Consider the following 16,803-nt stretch of genomic DNA (forward strand, 5'->3'; position numbering starts at 1 on the left):
TGATACTCATGACATCAAGGGATATGGGGAGAGCGCGGGAAAGTGATGTTGAGGTAGATGATCAGCAAGGATGTAATTGAATGACAGAGCAGGCTCGACAGGTTAAACTGCCTCCTCCTACATTCCGAAGAGAGTTTGCACCAGGACACAGCCCTGTTTTACCCCACTGCTGATCGTGAAAGTGTCTGATGTTGCTCCATTGTAACTGACGGAACTGTGCATGTTCTCGTGGAAAGAAGAGATGACGCCCAAGAGTTCAGCAGGGCAGCCTAGTTTACACAGCAGTTTGAAGAGTCTGTCTCTGCTAACAAGATTGAAGGCCTTGGTGATGTCTATAAAGACAATGTAGAGTGGTCTGTACTGTTCACAGTACTTCTCCTGTAACTGCCGAAGTGAGAAAACCATGTCGGCTGTCGATCTACCAGCTCTGAAGCTGCACTGAGACTCAGGATAGATGTGTGATGTCAGGGTCTGCAATCTGGTCAGAGCAATGTGAGCAAAGACCTTCCCCACAATACTTAGCAAGGAGATGCCTCGGTAATTGCTGCAGTCACTGCGATTCCCCCTTATTTTTGTACAAGGTGACAATGTTTGCATCACGCATGTTGAGAGGCGCAGATCTCCCCTTCCAACAGAGACACAGAAGTTCATGGAGATGCTACAGCTGTGCCGCTTTCCACTTTTGATGATTCCAGGTGGAATACCATCATTTCCTGGGGCTTTACCACTAGCAAGACGGTCAATGGCGTTGTTGAGCTCTATGGTGGTGTCGCTGTCCAGCTCCTCCATGACAGGCAAGTCTGCAATGGTGCTGAGAGCTACTTCAATGACAATGTTCTCCGTTATGTAGAGTTCAAGGTAATGCTCCACTCACCTTTCCATCTGCTTGTTAGGTTCAGTGATGATTGTCCCTGTCTTTGTCTTCAAAGGTGCTGATTTAGTTACTGCTGGGCCCGTTGCTTTCTTGATTTTTTTTTATTCATTCATGTAATACGGTCATCACTGGGTAAGCCAGCATTTATTGCCCATCCCTCATTTCCCTTGAGAATGTGATGGTGAGCTGCCTTCTTGAACCGCTGCAGTCTGTGTGAGGTAGGTACACCCACAGTGCTGTTAGGAAGGGAGTTCCAGGATTTTGACCCAGCGACAGTGAAGGAAAGGCGATATAGTTCCAAGTCACGATAGTGTGTGGCTTGGAGGGGAACTTGCAGGTGGTGGTGTTCCCATTAATTTGCTGCCCTTGTCCTTCTAGTTGGTAGCGGTTGCGGGTATGGAAGGTGCTGTCTAAGGAACCTTGGTGTGTTGAATTCCTTTATATGTCCCTCGAGCATCCCCCAGATTCAGCGGCAGATTGTATGCTGTTGCAGAGTTTTAACCAGTATTGATTGGTGCAGTGCTGAGCAGTCTGCAGAGACTTGTTTCTGGCAGCTCTGAGAGCATCTAGAGTTTGTTTGCTGGGGACTTGTTTGGAGTTCATGAGGGCTCTCTTCTTACTTGCAGTAACTGACTCCATTTCAGTCCAATAATCCTCAAGCCAGTCAGCATTCCTCCCATCTCTTTTCCCATACACAGCGAGTGCAGAGTAAAAGATGGTGGTGTGCAGATGATTCCACTTTGACACTGCACTGAGGCCTTGTTTGTTTTCTGAAAGAGCCTGATCGAGGATGTTGAGGAACTCCTGGGTCCTTTCTGGATCAGTGGTTCGGCAAGTGTTGATCCGAGAACGACCTTTCTTCTTGGATGGGTGAAGCTTCCTTGGCTGAAGCCTGACCTTGCTACACACCAGGGAGTGATCAGTGTCACAGTCAGCGCTGTGATAGCTGCGTGTGATGGGGATACTGCTGAGGATGGTATGTCTGGTGATGATAAGGTCTAGCTGGTGCCAGTGGCAAGATCTCGGACGTCTCCAGGACACCTTGTGGCACAGCTTGACCTGGAAATATCTGTTCGTCACACAGAGTCCATGGTGACAGCATAGCTCCAGAAACCTCTGTCCATTTTTGTTTATCTTGCTAATCCCCTGGTGCCCTATGCTCATTGGCCAAGCTGTAGTCAGTACCCAAGCTTGCGTTGAAATCCCCTAGAAGATACAGTCCCTCGGTGCTGAGAATTCTACTGATGGCAGTGTCAAGTGTCTCATAGAATTGAACCTTGACATCTGGTGTGGAGGTGAGTGTCGGGACATAGATGCACATGAGATTAACTGGGCCCGCGCTTGTTGACAAGTGAAGGGTAAGAAATCTCTCTGAACCAACTGTGGGGGGTTCACTCATTGCAAGTAGCGTGTTTTTTTACTGTGAAACCCACTCCAAGCTCATGAGTTGCCTCTTGGGCTTTTCCCTGTCAGAAGAAGGTGCAGTGTTTCTCTTTGAGGGATCCACTTTGAACGAGTCTAGTTTCTTGCAGCACAGCAATGTCTACATTGAGCCTTGTGAGTTCCTTGTCAATCACAGCTGTCTTGTGTGTGCTATCAACCTGCAGAAGGTTGTCAGTAAGACCAGGACACATGGTCCTTACATTCCAGCTTGTGATGCGAAGCACTGGTGTCTTCTTTGTTGAGTTTGTCTTGCCTGGTGCATAGATTATCAATCCGCCAGTTGAGAGATATCTCTCTAAGCTACAAGCACCCATTGAAGCAAGTAGGTCGTGGCAGGACAGCACCTAACTGACTGGGGGCTGCACAGCTTGGAGCAGGTGGTAGTTATCCATTGAGACGCGATGATCTCTCCCACTGTCAAAAGTAACCCCTGGTGCTCATACTCTACACCAATTGAGTGAGAGCTTATAATCGGTAACTGTTTCTTCCCATGTTTTGCTAATGTTTAACCATGAAGCTGGAGTGTCCTCTCCAGGGCCCAGGCCTGGGCAAATAGTATGGAGACCCTGAGCATCAGGACCCCCTCTCAGCATTGCTAGTATTGTCCAAAGGAAAGGTAAAAAACAGTACTGTTTGGTACCAGCTCTGCTGTAGGAGTTGCTGGAAAACTACCTGATAAGTAACAGGTAACCGCCTATGGGACTCCACTCCGGATTTACTGTCCAGGTTTACTCCCTAAGCCTTCTTCTCTCTCAAGACACCCACAGGGAAGTGAGATTTTTTGCCCATAGATGGGGCTCTGTTTCTTGGCATCAGGATGGAACCACAAGCCAGTGGGACTGCATGACATGCACAAGGATATCACACACTGCCCCATCCCTGTGACAGCTCAGAGAGTGACCCTGATGATAATGCACCCCACAGGAAAATCACAAACAGCACCCTCCCGAGGACAGCTCAGGGTCAGACACTGCACACACTGCAACAACAGTGACATTCCTGGATTAGTCCCTCCATTCCCAAAAACAAGCATTCACCCTACTTTATGCTTTCCGTCTCTCAGCCAATTTTGGATCCACGCTGCCACTGCCTCTTTAATCCCATCTGCTCAAATTTTGTTAACAAGTCTATTTTATGGTACTTATTCAAACACAATTTTGAAGTGCAGACACACACCATCAACCTCACCACCCTCGTCAACTCTCTGTGAAACTTCATCAAAGAAATTAATTCATTAATTAATTCATGCACAATCTTCTATTAACCAATCTGTACTGGCTGTCATTTATTAGCCCATGTTCTACCAAGTGCCAGTTAATTTTCTCCTGGATAATTGTCTCTAAAAGTTTCCCCACCACTGACATTAGACTAACTGGTCTGTAGTTCCTGGGTTTATCTCTCTTTTTAAACTGGGCTGTAAAATTAGCAATCCTTGCAGACTTATCTTTCAGTTCTGGAAAGTCTATTGTGGACAATCTCTTTGGGCATGACTTTAACCAATTAAAGCAACAGGATACTTGATTAATAAGTCCAGAACTTTTATTGAGAGCAAAATAGTACTTAATAATTGGAAGTAAAATTATCTTGAACAAACTTGGGGAATATAACTTGACAGCTCTAGCAGGTGTGTGGACTGGTCGAGCTTGGTCTCAGAGTGTCACGGTCCTCTTTGTCCAGTCTAGATCCCTCATCAGGTGGAGAACTTGGTTGATGATCTGAGCCTTTACCCCTGAGGTCTTCTAGTGGTCCTGCACACTGAAACCTTACAAGATCCCTACTTTTAACCCCTGGATGTCCATCACACCACCATGTAAAATAATAATTGGTCTGAGCTGTTGCTAGGTACATTTAATTAATGTCTTCCACTAACAGCCAACTGTCCTCAGAATCTCAGACATGAGTACAATGGAGTGGTTTCACACTGTCTCCCAATCTGATCTGAAACAAATTTCCTGTTCATTAAATCGAGACTCTTGAAAATGCTGGAAATACTCAGCAGGTCTGACAGCATCTGCGGAGAGAGAAACAGAGTTAACGTTTCAGATCTGTGATCTTTCATCAGAACTGTGCTGAAATTGTTTGAAGGACTGAGATTGTGGAATCAATTTCAGGGTCAAAAACATTGTACTCTGTAAGGATGGGAAGATGGTGATTATTAAGTAGAGTGCAACAATATAGATGCTTTTACATTAATTGAATCAACATTGATTCAAACCTTGTGCTCACGAAACCTATCTTTTGATCAAAATGACACTGATAACAATGGAAAAAGCAACACATGCATTTCACGACCACAGGACTTGATAAAGCCTTTTACAGCCAATGAAGGACTTTCCAAGTGTTGTCACTGTACAGTACAATACAATACCCTACAATAAGGATATTTCACATTCGAGTCACGCAAGTGCCAGGCAATGACCATCTCAAACAAGAGAGAATCTAACCATCTCCCCTTGACATTCAACAGCATTACGATTGCTGAATCCCCCACTATCAACATCCTGGGGGTTACCATTGACCAGAAACTGAACTGCAGTCGCCATATAAATATCATGGCTACAAGAGCAGGTCAGACACTAGGAATCCTGCGGCAGGTAACTCACCTCCTGACTCCCCAAAGCCTGTCCCCTATCTACAAGGCACAAGTCAGAAGTGTGATGCAATACTCTCCATTGCCTGGATAGGTGCAGCTCCAACAACACTTAAGAAGCTCAACGTCATCCAGGGCAAAGCAGCCCACTTGATTGGCACCTCATTCACTATATTCACTCTCTCCATCACCAACGCACAGCGTGTACCATCCACAAGATGCACTGCAGCAACGCAAGCCTCCTTACACAGCACCTTCCAAACCTGTGACTTTTATCACCTAGAAGGACAAGGGCAGCAGATGCATGGGAACACCACCACCTGCAAGTTCCCCTCTGAGCCACACACCATCCTGGAATTGGAACTATATCACCGTTCCTTCACTGTGGCTGGGTCAAAATCCTGGAACTCCCTTCCTAACAGCACAACATCGACTGCAGTGGTTCAAGAAGGCAGCTCACCACCACCTTCTTCAGGGAATTAGGGATGGGCAATAAATGCAATGAATAAAAATAAAATCAATAAAAAAGTCAATAATCCCCAAAAGTAGAAAATACATATGAAAATGAAAATATAATAAAGCACAGTCAGCATGGATTTCACAAAGAAAGACTTGATTAACCTTATCTTTGAAGAATCAACAGCAAGAGTAATACAGCAGATGTCGAAGAGTTTAAGTTAATAAAGCCTCATCCTTTTATGTGCTTGAACGAACAAATTGTGGGTTAACAAACAAGCACACTAACTGACAGAGCTGGGTGTTGTGCTTTCTCGATTCCCCTAAAGCAGGGTGTCAATGAGTTAAATCTTCAGGTTGCTGACTCCGGATATTATTGTGATTAAATGTGAAAAGATGCACTGTGTCTCAGCCCCGGTATATTGGCTCTTTCTCTGTACAGTGCTGTATACACTCAGATACTGACAGTGTCTCTCCCTCCCTCAATTTTCCAGCCCTGACATTGCAGAAAGTGCTGCTCAAAGTTACACATTCTGACTGTTTGCAGTTGATTAGTGAGAGATTATTAACGTATCCTTCTGCAGCGCTGCCTCGGTTAATAACAGCAGATCTAAGTCACATTTCAGATACAGAAACAGACGCATCAATTATTCACTCTTTCCCAGAGTGAGTGAGGCCGAGACAAGCAGCAACATTCCAGCCCCACGCTCTGCAATTGCCCAGCACCAGTGGAAAGCAGCGAATACAGATTCAATCAGTGGGTTAATGTCCATTACAGGGATGCAAGATTCCACAGCCCAGGACAAACATCCCCATACACCGAGAACAAGCTCAGGAAAACCCGGGGGAGTTAATATCCCAATCACTGAGCATTCCAGCAACATTGAACAAGTTCCTGAACTGAGTGAACCTTTCAAAGTACAGAAGTGATGACGAGGTCAAAAAGGTCTGAACAGTTGAGGTGACTGAGCGGTTTCAGCTTCTCTGTTCAGGTTGCAGCTTTCACTGGAGGCATGTGTTTAAATCCCCCTTCTGACAACTTGATTTTCAGTTACTTTGCAGAGCTTCCTTGAAGGTTTGAGGTGGAGTAAATACTGAGGAACTGTTTCTAACTGCTGAACGGTCAATAACCGAAGGTTACAGATTTAGAGAGACTCACAAAACCAGAAGGAACTTGAGGAAAAAATCCTTTCTGCAACGTGTGGTTAGGATTTCAGTTATGTGGTTAGATTGGAGAAGCTGGGGTTGTTCTCCTTCGAGAGGTGATTTGATAGAGGTGTTCACAATCATGAGGGGTCGTGACAGACCCGATAGAGAGAAACTGTTGGTAGAAGGATTGAGACTCAGGTAAAAGCTGTGGCTCAGTTGGTCACACTCACCTCGAAATCACAATCTTCTGGGTTCAGATTTCACAGCTGACACTCCAGTACAGCACTGAGGGTGTTGAAGGTGCTGCCTTTCAGGTGTGATGTTAAACCAAGACCTGGTCTGCATGTTTGGGTGAATGGAAAAGATCCCATGCTACAATTTCAAGCAAGTGAAGAGCAATTCTCCCTGGTGTTGTGATCAATATTTGCCCCTCAATCAGATCAGTTGGTCATTATCACATTGCTGTTTGTGGGTATTAGCTGCTGCATTTCTGACATTACAACAGTGATTACACTTCAAAAGTATTTCATTGTCTACAAAGTGCTTTGATATGTCCAGTGGTCTTGAAAGGTGCGATATAAATGCAAGTCTTTTCTTTCTTTATCACAACACATTGCTGTGTAAAAAATGGTTCTTCATGTCACCTCTGGTTCTTCTGCCAATCACCTGATATCTGTGTCCTCTGCTTACTGACCCTTTTACCACTGGAAACAGTTTCTCATTATTTAAACTATTGAAAACCTCCATGATTTTGAACAAATGTGTCAAATCTCTTCTGAATTTTCTCTGCTGCAAGGAGAACAACCCCAGCTTCTCCAATCTCTCCACATAACTGAAATCCCTCACCCTGCTACCATTGTGGTAAATCTCTTTTTTATTCTTTCCTGGGTTGTGGGCACTGCTGACACAATGTGATTCCTGTCAACGGAGCGGCCCGCTGACATCATCGGACTGTGCCAAGCTGTGCATAGGCACAGCGACATCTTGCCAGGATTAAGTGGCACATGCGCAGGATGATGTCATTGCGCAGCGCCAACGTCATCGCATATCCGCGCCTGGTCCATCTTCGCTCATGTGCGCGAAAGCATCATCGGGTATCCAGCCTCTCACTCAGCTGGAGGAATCGGCTGAATAGGAGACTTTGAGGCTGGAGCTCTCCCCCCTCGGCAACTCGCTCCAGGCCTCGACGCTTCCTCCCCTCAGCCGCTCGCTCCACACCTCTATGATCCCCTGGCCGATCGTTCCCCGCTCGTGTCACCGAGCTCTCTGGCTGCTCACTCTCAACCCCTCAATCCCCGCTCCAGCTGCTAGCTCTAGGCCGGGCCACTTCTCTCCTCTAGGCCACTCACTACTCGCTCCAATGTCACACATTGCAGCCCACCTTACTTCTTCGGGCGGCGCGTGGAGACTGGACAAACGTGGGAGCAAGTGGCCGAGAGAAGGGAAGCAGCGCAGCATAGAGCTAGCGGCTGGAGGGGAGGAGGGTGGGGAGTGAGCAAGCGACCAGAGAATGGGGTGACGCGATCGGGGGACAATCGTCCAGGGAAGTGGGGGGAGCAGTGAGATCTGGAGTGAGCGACTGTGGAGGGTGGAAGCGTCCGGTGCGAAGGAGCGGGAGAAAGCGAGTTGTGCCACCTAGTGGTTGTGTTGTCAGCAAACGCAGCCTTTATTGTCGATCCTTAATTGCCCTTGAGAAGGTGGTGGTGAGCAGCTTATTTGAGCCACTGCAGTCCATGTGTTGTATAAACAACAGTGCTGTTGGGAAGGGAGTTCCAGGATTTTGATCAAGTGACAGTGAAGGAACGGTGATATAGTTCCAAGTCAAGATGGTGTGCAGCTTGGAGGGGAGCTTGCAGATGGTGGTGTTCCCATTCATTCAATGTCCTTCCAGGTTCTCAAGGTTGGGCATTTGGAAGGTGTTGTTGAAGGAGGCTTGGTGAGTTGCTGCAGTGCATCTTGTAGATGGTACACACTGCTGCCACTGTTCACTGGTGGTGCAGGGAATGAATATTTAAAGTCGTGGATGAGGTGCTGATCAAACGAGCTGCTTTGTCCTGGACGGTGTTGAGTTTCTTTGGTGTTGTTGGAGCTCCACTCATCCAGGCAAGTGGGGAGTATTGCATCACACTCCTGACTTGTGCCTTGTAGATGGTGGACAGGAGGTGAGTCAGTCACAGCAGAATTTCCAGCCTCTGACTTGCTCTTGTAGCTATGCTATTTATATGGCTGATCCAATTCAGTTTCTGCTCAATGGTAACCCCCAGAATGTTGATAGTGAAGGATTCAGAAATGGTAATGTCATTGAATGTCAAGGGGATATGGTTAGATTCTCTCTTGTTGGAAATGGTCATTGCCTGGCATTTTTGTTGCGTGAATGTTACTTGCCACTTGTTAGCCCAAGCCCAATGTTGTCCAGGTCTTTCTACATGTGGACTTGGACTGCTTCAGTATCTGAGGAGATGTTAATGCGACAGAACATTTTGCAATCATCAGCGAACATCCCCACTTCTGACCTTATTACAGAGGGAAGGTCATTGATGAAGCAGCTGAAGATGGTTGGGGCCGAGGACACTACCCTGAGGAAGTCCTGAGTGATGTTCTGGGACCGAGATGATTGGCCACCAACAAGCATCACCATGTTCCTTTGCGCGATGCATGACTCCAACTAGTGGAGAGTATTCCCCTGATTAAAATTGACTTCAATTTTGCAAGGGCTCCTTGATGCTCTTGGCAAGAGTAGTCACTGTCACCTCACCTCACCTCCTGAATTCAACTCGTCTGCCCATATTTGGGCCAAGGCCATAATGAGGTCAGGAACTGAGTGGCCCTGGCGGAACCCAAAATGAGCAATGAAGAGCAGGTTATTGCTGTGTAAGTGCTGCTTGATAGCAATGTCAACGACACCTTCCATCACTTTACTGATGATCAAGAGGAGGCTGATGGGGCAGTAATTGGCCGGGTTGGATTTGTCCTGCTTTTTGTGTACAGAACATACCTGGGCAATATTCCACATTGCCGGGTAGATGCCAGTGTTGTAGCTGTACTGGAACAGCTTGGCTGGTGGCACGGCTAGTTCTGGAGCATAAGTCTTCAGCACTACAGCCAGGATGTTGTCAGTATCCAGAGCCTTCAGCCATTTCTTGTTTTTCTTTTTATTCATTCATGGGATATGGGCGAGGCTGGCCAGGCCAGCATTTATTGCCCATCCCTAATTGCCCTTGAGAAGGTGGTGGTGAGCTGCCTTCTTGAACCGCTGCAAATATCATGTGGAGTGAATTGGATTAGCTGAAGAATGGCATCTGTGATGCTGGGGACCTCAGGAGGAGGCCGAGATGGATCATCAACTTGGCACTTCTGGCTGAAGATGTTTGCAAATGATTCAACCTTGTATTTTGCACTGATATGCTGGTCTCCCCTATCATTAAGGATGGGAATATTTGTGGAGCCTTGACCTCCTGTTAATTGTTTAATTATCCACCACCATTCAGGTCTGGATGTGGCAGGACTGCACTGCTTTGATCTGATCTGTTGGTTGTGAGATCGCTTAGCTCTGTCTATTGCATGCTGCTTCCACTGTTTGACATGCAAGTAATCCTGTATTGCAGCTTCACTAGGTTGGCACCTCATTTTTAGGTCTGCTTGGTGCTGCTCCTGACATGCCTTCCTGCACACTTCATTGAACCACTATTGCTCCCTTGGCTTGATGGTAATGGTAAAGTCAGGGATATGCCAGGCCATGAGGTAACATATTGTGTTTAAATACAATTCTGCTGCTGCTGATGGCCCACAGTGCCTCATGGATGCCCAGTTTTGAGCTGCCAGATCTGTTCATTTCTTCCCTCAGAAATAATTGGAAAACAAATTCCTAAGGAATGCATGAACTAAATAAAAAGGAGAGAGAAATAAATACTGACAAAATAGATGGCAGCATTTGGAAGGTAAAAAGATTTCAGTTTTATTATTGATGAGTGAAAGGAATATATCACACTTTGGGGCTTCTGGAAGTGGATTTACTGATAATCTGGGGAATTGATGAGAAGCTGCTTCATGGTTGGTGGAACAAACTCCCGCCCTTGGGGTGGAGCCAACAGCTGCATCCGTCCAATAACAGACAGAGTAGAAGTACTGTATCAGGTCTTGTTCGCTCAGTTGGTCGAGCATGAGACTTTTAATCTCAGGGTCTTGGATTTGAGACCCTTGTTGTGTGGTTGTTCTTCCCTTTTTCAGACTTCATCGGCAGAGAGTTCAAGGAGTGTTTGAAATTAAATTTAACAACGTCATCAGATTTCAACTACTCCCACCCCGCCCCCTCCCAGTGTAATTGACAGGACCCTCAACCTCTGCCCTCCGCCTTCTCCTCCCTCCCAGAACTGCGACAGGGTTCCCCTTGTCCTCACTTTCCACCCCACCTGCCTCCACATCCAAAGGATCATCCTCCACCATTTCCGCCACCTCCAGCGTGATGCCACCACCAAACGCATCCTCCCCTCCCCTGTCAGCATTCTGCTGGGATTGTTCCCTCCACGACACCCTGGTCCACTCCTCCATTACCCCAACACCTCGTCCCCTTCCCAAGGCACCTTCCCATGCAATCGCAGGAGATATAATACCTGCCCTTTTCCCTCCTCTCTGCTCATTATCCAAAGCCCGATACACTCTTTTCAGGTGAAGCAGCGATTTACTTGTACTTCTTTCAATTATGTATACTGTATTCACTGCTCACAATGCGGTCTCCTCTAAACCGGGGAGACCAAACGCAGATTCGGTGGAACACCTCTGCTCAGTGCGAAAGCATGACCCTGAGCTTCGGGTTGCTTGCCATTTCAACACTGCCCCCTGCTCTCATGTCAACATTTCTGTCTTTGGCCTGTTCCAGTGTTCCAGTGAACATCAACGCAAGCTCGAGGAGCAGCACCTGACCTTTCGATTCAGCACTCTACAGCCTTGTGGACTGAACATTGAGTTCAATAACTTCAGAGCATGACTGGTGTCAGGCAACCACAAGCATTAACACACTCTTTGCCTTTGTCCCAGGACAGCTTTGTTATTTAATCTCTCCTGCCCTCTGCCCTATCAAACAACTTCCCCTTTGTTCTCTCGCACACACCCCTCCCCTTCACTTGTTTAAAACCTAATTCTTTTTTAACCTTTGTCTGTTCTGATGAAAGGTCACAGACCTGAAATGTTTTCTCTGTTTCTCTCTCCACAGATGATGCCAGACCTACTGAATATTTCGAGCACTTTTTGTTTTTATTTCAGATTTCCAGCATCTGCAGTATTTGGCTTTTATTATGTCAGAAAGTCTCTCCTTGATTCAGGACTCTTACCTCTCTCCAGAATCTCTCTGCTAAAGATTGAACTTTATCTCATTTCACTCACAGCTCAGGGTCAGTGCTGCTCAGTGGGACTTCTGGCTGTCTCCCGCTTCACAATCCATCAGTACTGAGAAAACAATGGGGAATATTACTCACATGTTGTGTTCTGTAACTTTTTACAAACACTTTAATGCATATATTGTCTTCCAAAGCAGTGACAGAATGGTGTCTTTAGTTGAAATAGCTTTGTTGAGTTAGTGCTATACTAACAGTTAAACAGTTCTTGGTTCAATACCAGGTTTTGGCACTTTCAACCTCTCCTGTGTCTTTTTCTTTGGCTCCAATGGTCAAGCTGCATGATTTACTCTGAAATTAGCACCAGAGAACCAAGGCACCAGCGAGCATGAGGAGCTGAAATTAGCACTGATCAAATCCACTTAATATTTCTGCCTGAAGATGGTTGCAAATGCTTCAGTTTTGCCTTTTGCACTGACTTGCTCAGCACCACCATCATTGAGGATGTGAATGTTTTTGGAGCCTCCTCATCTGGTTAGTTATTTAATTATCCACCACCATTCACGACTGGATGTGGCAGGACTGTGGAGCTGTGATCTGATCCTGAGGGAGATATCCGTGTGTGGAGTGGCGGGATGTATGGAGAGTGATCCTGACAAGGGTGTCCGAGACTGGAGTGGAAGCTTTCTGTGGAGGTACAGGAAGAGGCCATTCAGCCGCAGTGTTTTATAAAGGTTTAGCATAACTTATTTGCTTTTACTCTATGCCTCTATTAATAAAGCCAAGTGTCCTGTTTGCTCTTCGCAACCTTTTCAAACCTTGATCAAAAAAGATTGGTGTACATTGTCTCATTCTTCCTCCCAAACTGTATCACTTCACACTTCTCTGTGTAAAATGTTATCTGTTGTGTGAAAGCCCATTTTACCAGTGTGTTTACGTTCCTCTGAAGTGTATTACTGTCACTAGCATAGGACGAAATTCCCGAGCATTCTTTGATTCTATCTCCATGTCACGAGCAATCTTACACGCTAGCTCAAATGTGGGATTTTGTGCGTTTAGTATCTTTTCTCATCCGCCAATATAAGCACAAATCTGTCTCATGATGTACGATCTAAGAATGTGTCAAAGTTGCAATGTAGTGATAAATTCTTCAGTGCCACAATGTACTCACCAACTGTTTCACTACTTTATGCTTTCTCATTCCAAATTTGTAGATTTCCGTAATCTCGCGTGTCTTCGGGTTGAGCCTCACTTCAGCGAAGAAACAGAAAATTATGATTCAAAGATTACACTGTCAATTATTCACTTTTCTGTCTTCTCCTGAACTTCGAGTTCAGATTTGTTTGTGAAGTTGAGTCACACGTTAAGACAGCACAGTTTTTGTCTTTGTGAAGGAAGTGATTTGGGAATGGCTGTTTGAAACTGTCGCTTCTTGCACAGAAATTCAGTGCAAATACTCGATCACTCACAATTTCCTCGAAAGAAATTTGTTCACAATCGCATTCGACATGGAAACTGCTTCAACATTAATCTCACTGAAGCAGAGTGTGACCATGTTGTATGTTTCAGAGTGTTGGTGCCGTTATGTGTTACTTTTAACCGAGACTGGGACACAACGCAAGGTTGATCCAAGGTTGGAATATATTATCATTCAGGAGCAAGAAAAATCGAAAGGAACTAAATAAGAAAACCCAGTGTCCAGATTTGCTCTTACCTTCCAAGAGTGGAGAGTCGAGGAGCAGAGCGGACCTGTGGGGGGAACACTGGGAGCGGAGCCTGTAAATTGACCCCGAGGATCGAGGCCCAGTCTCTTACCTTCCGGGAGCGGAAAGCAGACGAACCTCTTCCAATGCGCCGGAATATTGAACAAAAAAAGCAAACAGTGACATCAGAGGAGAGCTGAAAGCCGATTGGTTGGTCAGTAGCAGCTGTTTGAATATCTTAAAAAATAAGGGGAAAGTTGTTTTTTTTTGTTGGAAAAAAATCCTCTGGTGATAAGGTGAGTACTACTAAAGTGTTCTTTTTTTCAGGACTTTAGATTGTAGTGGGTAGAACAATTACCCTAGTATAATTAGTATTTTTTAATGAACGTAGTAACTAATTAACATAAGGGTAAGTCATGACAGGAGAGCTCAGCCCCGTGATATGCTCCTCCTGCGCTTTGAGGGAAATCAGGGACGCTTCCAGTGTCCCTGGTGACCATGTCTGCAGGAAGTGTATCCAGCTGCAGCTAGTGGCTACCCGCATTACGGAACTGGAGCTGCAGGTGGATTCACTGTGGAGCATCCGCGATGCTGGGACGTTGTGGATAGCATGTTTAGTGAGGTGGTCACAATGCAGGTAATGGCTGCACAGGCAGAAAAGAGCTGGGTGACCAACAGACGGAGAAGCAGGTAGTGCAGGAGTCCCCTGTGGCCATCCCCCTCTCAAACAGATATACCGCTTTGGATACTGTTGCGGGGGGCTGACCTCCCAGGGGAAAGCAGCAACAGCCAAGTTTGTGGCACCATGGAGGAAAAGTGTTGCAAGAGCTATACTGATGGGGATTCTATAGTAATGGGTGCAGATTGGCGTTTCTGTGGCCACAAACGAGACTCCTGGATGGTATGTTGCCACCCTGGTGCTAAGGTCAAGGATGTCTCGGAGCGGCTGCAGGACATTCTGAAAGGGGAAGGTGAGCAGCCAGAGTTCGTGGTCCATATTGGTACTAACGACATAGGCAGGAAGAGAGATGAGGTCCTGCAAAGTGAATATAGGGAGTTAGGCAGAAGGTTAAAAAGCAGGACCTCTAGGGTTGTAATCTCAGGATTATTCCACGTGATAGTGAGGGTAGGAATAGGAGGATAAGGCAAATGAATGCGTTGCTGAAGACTGGCGAAGGCGGGAGAGCTTCAGCTACTTGGATCATTGGGATCTCTTCTGGTGCAGAGGTGACCTGTACAAGAAGGACGGGTTGCATCTGAACTGGAGGGGGACCAATATCCTTGCAGAGAGGTTTGCTAGTACTAATCAGGAGGGTTTAAACTAGTCTTGCAGGGGGTGGGATCTAAAGTAGTAATCTCTCAGATGAGATGGTTGAGGCAAATGTAGAGGTTAAAGCAAGCAAGTCCAGTAGGCAGGCTGGGCAGGGGCAGGACAGGGAGCGTGGAAGGTCTGGTAGGCTAAACTGCATTTACTTTAATGCAAGAAGCCTTACAGGTAAGGCAGATGAACTCAGAGCATGGATCGGTACATGGGATTGTGATATTGTAGCTATTACGGAAACGTGGTTGAGGGATGGGCAGGACTGGCAGCTCAATGTTCCGGGGGACCGAAGCTTTCGGCGTGACAGAGGTGGAGGTAAGAGAGGAGGGAGAGTTGCACTATTGATTAGGGAGGACATCACAGCAGGACTTAGAGAGGATATCCGGGGGGAATGTCCAGCGAGGACCTGTGGGTAGAAGTTAGAAATAAGAAAAGGGTGATCACTTTGATGGGATTATACGATAGGCCCCCCAATAGTCAGAGGGAAGTGGAGGAGCATATATGTCGGGAAATCACAGATAGGTGTAGGAATTATAGGGTTGTAATAGTAAGTGATTTTAACTTCCCTAACATTGACTGGGACTGCCTGAGTGCTCAGGAATCAGATGGGGAAGAATTTGTTAAATGTGTCCAGGATAGTTGTCTGAAGCAGTATATGGATGGTCCTACTAGAGAAGGGGCTACACTCGACCTCCCCTTAGGAAATGAGGATGGGCAGGTGGTTGATGTGCCAGTGGGGGAGCACTTTGGGACCAGTGACCATAACTCTATTAGCTTCAAGATAGTTCTGGAAAAGGATAGGACTGGTCCTCAGGTTGAAGTCCTAAATTGGGGGAAGGCTAATTTCGATGGCATCAGACAGGAACTCTCAAAAGTTGAATGGGAGATTCTGTTTGCAGGTAAGTGGGAGGCTTTTAAAAATGAGATAGGAAGATTTCAGGGCAGGCATGTTCCTGTTAGATGGAAGGGCAAGCTGACAAGTTTAGGGAACCTTGGTTGATGAGGGATATTGAGGTCTGGTCAGGACAAAGAAGGAGGCAAATGTCAGGTATAGGCAGCTGGGATCGAGCGACTCACTCGAGGAGTATAGGGGATGTACGACTACACTTAAGAAGGAAATTAGGAGGGCGAAAAGGTGCCATGGGATTTCCCTGGCACATAAGATAAAGGAGAATCCTAAAAGATTCTATAAGTATATTAAGAGTAAAAGGATAGCTAGGGAGAGAGTTGGTCCCCTTAAGGATCAGTGTGGCAATCTATGTGTGGACCCACGGGAAATGGGCGAGGTCTTAAATGAATATTTCTCATCCGTATTTACCGTGGATAAGGTCATGGAAGCTAGTGAGTTCAAGGGAAGGAACAGTGATATCCTGGAGCATATCAACATTACAAAGGATGAGGTGTTGGAGGTTTTGAAGTGCATTAAGGTGGATAAATCCCCAGGGCCTGACCAGGTGTATCCTAGGATGCTATGGGAAGAAAGGGAGGAGATTGCTGGGGCCCTGGCAGAGATTTTTGTGTCATCGTTAGCCACGGGTGAGGTACCGGAAGACTGGAGGATAGCTAATGTTGTGCCTTTATTAAGAAGGGCAGAAGGGATAAGCTAGGAAACTACAGGCCGGTGAGTCTTACATCAGTGGTGGGAAGGTTATTGGAAGGGATTCTGAGAGACAGAATTTATATGCTTCTGGAAAGGCATGGTCTGATTAGCGATAGTCAGCATGGCTTTGTGCGTGGGAAATCATGTCTCACGAATTTGATTGAGTTTTTCAAGGAAGTGACCAAGAGGATTGACGAGGGAAGGGTGATGGATGTTGTCTACATGGACTTTAGCAAGGCCTTTGACAAGGTCCCACTTGGTAGGCTGGTCCAGAAGGTTCGAACAAATGGGATCCAGGATGAGCTAGCAAATTGGATGCAAAATTGGCTTGGTGATA

This window comes from Heterodontus francisci, unplaced genomic scaffold (genome assembly GCF_036365525.1).
Source record: "Heterodontus francisci isolate sHetFra1 unplaced genomic scaffold, sHetFra1.hap1 HAP1_SCAFFOLD_51_2, whole genome shotgun sequence".
Lineage (NCBI taxonomy): Eukaryota > Metazoa > Chordata > Chondrichthyes > Heterodontiformes > Heterodontidae > Heterodontus > Heterodontus francisci.